Source organism: Solea senegalensis, linkage group LG15 (assembly GCF_019176455.1).
Source record: "Solea senegalensis isolate Sse05_10M linkage group LG15, IFAPA_SoseM_1, whole genome shotgun sequence".
NCBI classification, from domain to species: Eukaryota; Metazoa; Chordata; class Actinopteri; order Pleuronectiformes; family Soleidae; genus Solea; species Solea senegalensis.
The window spans coordinates 22,552,569-22,558,568 of NC_058035.1; positions in this window are offsets into that span (position 1 = coordinate 22,552,569).

A 6,000-nucleotide genomic window follows, 5' to 3' on the forward strand; every position below is an offset into this window, starting at 1 on the left:
GCTTCCCGAATGTGATCGATCCATTCCTGAACTTTTGTCTTTCCAAGGGTCTAATGTACAATTGAAGTCGCCCGCCATAATACAAGCACCAGGTAAAGAAGCAATAATTAGAAATAAGTCTTGGAAAAATTTTGGCTCATCTGTATTTGGGGCATAAATATTTACCAGAATTAATTGTTCCCTGAGAATTTTCCCTTGAATAATCAGGTACCGTCCTGCCTTGTCCCTAATAACTTTGTGAATCTGTAAAGGAATAGAATCATGAACCAAGATCATGACACCCCTTGCCTGAGAGGTGAAGGGGGCTGACAAAATGTTTCCTTTCCACCTCCTCCTCACTTTGATTTCATCTTCAAGTGTTAAGTGAGTTTCTTGAAGAAATACTATGTTAGATTGTAATACTTTAATCCTGTTCATAACTTGTTTGACCTTTTTTGTTTTTTGTAGCCCTCTGCAATTCCAGGATGTAATTTTAACCTTTAGTTCAACAGACATTGAGATAAATGACTTTGAGTTTCCTCAACATTTTAAGTAATTTCAGCCCAAATACTGGGGGAAAGGAACCAAGAACGAAATACTTTCCCCTGGCCATTAACATACACCTGAGAGTCATTCCTCCAGGTGCCCCCCCACCCCCTTCAAATATTGGACCTCCAGAAAGCAAAAAGCTGGTCCACACAATGTGAGGAACAGTATAACTATGCTGATGCATAATAATAATAATAGTCAAAATAATTTAAGAGGAAAAAAAAAAAAGAGAAACTGAATATACCTAACTGCTCTGCTACTATCATTCAGATAATTGTTTTAGAGCAACCCAACAAATGAAAAAACATACCGATATGTGGTCTCCCGAATTAAGTAATATATTATTAAATCAATCGTTTCTTATCGATAGACAGGTGAGGGAGGGAACTCAGAACAGTGTATCAAATTAAACAATTTTAACTTTGCCCTCCACTTCTGTCTCTACAAATACAGGATAACAGAGTAATGTATCAACAGCGGCTTAATTTGCATGTCTTACGGTCCACTACTCCTCAGTACCTCAGTCCTGTTCCTTATCCGACTGGATTTTCTTAATAAAATGTTTGCGAATAGCAAACATTCGCGAGGGAGATGTGGTAGTATCGCGAGACTGCGCGAGATTGTGCAACCAAACCAAAACATGGCGGCGCGCGTCTAGCCCAAACATTGCCACACAGTATACTATCAAGAAGGAAAAATAAGGGAAAAAACTACTTGTCAGTCACATCTCCTTTTCTGCACGGGAAGAGGGCAAATACGGGAGACTGGAGGATCTGGAGGACTACATCGACGAGTACTTTGAACGAGTCGTAATGGGGAAACCTAAACAACCAGCGGTTACCCCCTCCTCCAAACGCAGTCGCCCGGAGGACTCACCTGGAGCAGCCTCATCAGCTGACAGCGACTTCACGGAGATTCTTACCTCCATCAACGCGAAGCTGGACACCTTTGATGGCCGACTCTCTCTGGTAGAGATTCTGCACAAGGAATTCCAATCGCTGCGAGAATCTCTTGAGTTCAGCCAGCAACAGGTATCCCAGCTCGCGGCAGAAAATAACACACTTCAAGGGTCGGTTAAAACGCTCACTGAGGAAACGAGGCGCCTCAGAGAAGAAAATACTCACATAAAGAACTCAATTACTGATCTACAGGCACGCAGCATGAGAGACAATTTAGTTTTCTCTGGGATCCCGGAAAAAAACGAAGAAGACGCAGAAGCGACAGTTAAGAACTTCATTATAAAACAACTCAAACTCCCGGCAGACACTGTCAAAAACATTCCATTCCACCGGGCCCATCGTCTAGGAGGAAGACGACAGGAAGACCAGCGACCACGTCCGATTGTTGTCAAATTCGAACAGTTCAAACAAAAGGAGTTGGTCAAGAGCCGAGGCAGGGAGCTGCGAGGAACGGACTTCAGCGTAAACGACCAGTTCCCGAAAGAAATCCTGGAGCGACGCAGGAGACTGTTCCCGGTGAGAAGAAAGTTTATTGACGGCGGATCCCGGGCAGTAATAGCAGTAGACAAGCTCTACGTCAACGGTCAGTTATACCGGGACAAAGAGGTAACCCCCTGGCTCTACTAAACACACGGTAAACCGATATATCGCTCACATTAAATCAATACAATAAAACCATAATTAAATCCACACTCACATTATTCCTTCGCTCCTTCATTTAATCCGCCACTAAATTCACAATCACTGCACATCTCCGTAGCGTACACCAAGGTAAAAAAGAAGACGGTAAGAATATTGTTGGACTTTGGTTGGTTATTTCTATCACTGTATCCCTCTATGTGTTTTTCATGTTTATGTTTTTATGTTTTTCTATGTTCATGTATTTCTAGAGTATACTATGTCACAATCGACAACATGTATCCTGTAATTAATGACCACATCAAAACGAGGCCCCTGCATACAACAGCACAAACGCATGCACTCTCTCTCTCACACACGCACATATACATGCATACACATGCTGAACACGTAAACTCACGCACATATGTACATCCACATACAAGCTGTAGTATTGCAGTTTATCAGACAGACAGACGCACACACATGCACATAATACACACACAAACACGTTACAAGCACGTAGACACATACACACACATCCACATACAGGCTGTAGTTTCGCACATAGGCTGTCAGACAAGCACACATGCACACACACACATGCATACACGCACACACATACCCTATCCTAGACAACAGCACTCACACATAGGCTGTCAGACAGGCACACACACACACATACTTACATGGGAACACACACACCCTGTGTTGAACATCAGCTTGTGCACATGCACAGAGAACACACACAGGCTACACTAGATAAGTAGATATGGTTAATAAGATGAATACACTCAGGCTTGTCACTTGGAATGTGCGTGGAATTGGCTCGAAACATAAAAAAACTTAAAGTCCTCAACCACCTAAATAGTCTCCAAGCGGACATTGTCTTACTACAAGAGACTCACTTAGCTAAGTCAGATTGCCAGCTCACCTCATCACAATTTCCCCACATATACACAGCAAGCTACAACTCTAGACAGAGAGGAGTCGCCATCATGATTAATAGAAAATTAAACTTCATACATAAGAACACTATGATAGACCCAGAAGGTAGATTTATAATACTTCACTTATTAATCAATAATACAAACTTCTGTATATCTAACATATATGGTCCTAATGTTGATGACCCCTCCTTTTTTCACACGTTCTTCTCCTCACTGTCCACTCACTTAGACACAACACTGATAATAGGAGGGGACTTCAACATGGTACTCAACCCAGAACTTGATAGGCTCAGTAAGGCAGGAACAACACGGAACTGGCAATCAACAGAAACACTTAAACAATACATGAGTGATTATGGTCTTTGTGATGCTTGGCGCTCCTGTCATCCAGCTGATAAAGAATACACCTTCTTCTCACCTGTACACAATTCCTACTCTAGAATAGACTTCTTTCTCACCAACAGCTCAATTCTATCAGACGTCACAGACACTTTGATTCACCCTATCACCATTAGTGACCATGCACCAGTTTCACTAAAGATAACTAATAAGGCCATCACACCACCAATCAGAAACTGGAGATTTAATACATCATTACTAGATGATCCAAATTTCATCAAATACTTTGAAAAAGAGTGGTTAATTTTTCTAGAAACAAACGACCTGCCAGAAACACAACCAGATGTCCTCTGGGAGGCAGCAAAAGCAGTTATGAGGGGTAGAATAATCTCATACTCCTCATTTAAAAAGAAGAAAGAAAACCTACTGGAATTAGAACTACAACATAAAATAAAAACATTAGAGACTGCCTATGCTGCATCCCAAGATGAGAACCTGCTGAATAATATAAGAAAATTAAAACTTGAATTAAACAAAATAATAGAAAGGAAAACGCAGTTCCAACTGGAGAGATTACGCTTGGAAAACTTTGAACATAACAATAAATCCAGTAAATACCTAGCTAACCAACTTAAATTAAACAAAGAAAAAACAACTATCCACTCTATAAAAGACCCAGACGGTAAACTAACCCATGCACCGGAAGAAATAAACAAAATTTTTAGAGATTTCTATAAAAACTTATACTCATCAAACAATAACTCATCAAGTACAGACATAAACACATTTTTAAACTCCATAGATCTACCAAAACTTAATAATGAACAGGTTCATTCTATGGAGTCCCATATCACAATAGCTGAACTAAATGAGGCCCTACACCATATGCCAAACAGGAAAGCCCCAGGACCAGACGGATTCCCAGTGGAATTCTACAAAACATTCTGGTCCATACTAGCACCAACATTCTATAAAATGATAATAAAAATCAAGGAAAGTAACACTCTCCCCACACACATAAATACAGCACATATCTGTCTCCACCTCAAACCTGAGAAAGACCCGTCAATCCCATCCAGCTATTGCCCCATCTCACTCATAAACGCAGATCTTAAAATCATCTGCAAAGCCTTAGCAAGGAGACTGGAAAAAATCACCCCCTTCATAATTCACCCAGATCAGACAGGATTCATTAAGGATAGACATTCAACTAATAATACACGCAGATTAGTAAATGTAATAGACTACTGCACAATTAATAAATTTAGAGCAGCAGTGGTTTCACTAGATGCAGAAAAAGCATTTGATAGAGTAAACTGGAAATTCCTAATTGCCACAATGGAAAAATTTGGATTCGGAGAAGAAATCATCTCCTGGATCAAAATTTTATACAGTTCTCCCATTGCCTCTGTCAGAACAAATGATCAAACTTCTCCAAGCTTCACTCTCCAGAGAGGCACCAGACAAGGCTGTCCACTCTCCCCGTCACTTTTCGCCATCTTTATCGAACCACTCGCAGCGGCTATTCGCACAAACAAAAATATCAAAGGTATTCAAACAACAAAACTACATCACAAAATAAGCCTCTATGCTGATGATGTATTACTTTTCCTCCAAAACTCACAAAGCTCTCTCTCTGAGACTATTACACTTCTTAATAAATTCTCAGCCATATCAGATTACTCGATAAACTGGGCAAAATCGATCATCCTACCAATCAACCATGACTTCAAATCATCACCATCCTGTCCTCTGAAATCTGGAAACATTAGATATTTGGGTGTAAATTTTTCCTCCAGGCTGTCAGATCTAGCACAATTAAACTATACCCCACTACTTAAATCAATAGAGGATGACCTCCTACGATGGAATTCCTTACCTATATCACTTATGGGAAGAGTTAACACCATGAAAATGATGATCTTACCAAAAATCAATTACCTGTTCTCAATGATTCCAACTAAACCCTCACCAATCTGGTTTAAATCCTTAGACTCTGCCACCACAAAATTCCTCTGGAAAACCAAACCAGCACGCATCAGTTTAAAAACACTCCAAAAAGCAAAAGCCTATGGTGGTCTGGAACTTCCAAACTTCCACAACTACTTTCTTGCAAATAGGCTTCACTATGTCCAAAAATGGTTCCAACCCAAACCACTGGACAGTCTGTGGCTAGACATCGAACAAACACTCTGTAATGAAATTAAAATCTCCGATCTACCATTTATAAGCAAAACCATTAAACAGCATCAGTGCTTTAAAAGCATAAATATAAATACCTCCTTGTCAGCCTGGTGGGAATTTATCAAACTCACTGGGTCCTCGCATATCCCATGTAAATATACCCCAATCTGGAATAATCCAGACATACTACGGAATAAAACAACACTAAAACTCAAATCATGGCAAGAAAAAGGTATAAGGCACCTGGAACAAATTCTTCAAGATAACAAATTCATCCCATTCCATAACTTAGTGGAACAATATGGCATTAACAGCAACACGTCCTTTGATTATCTACAAATAAAATCTGTAATCCAGACGAGGTTTAAAACCAGTAAATTGGATCTAGAACTACCTCCAATGATCAAACAATTTCTAAACCT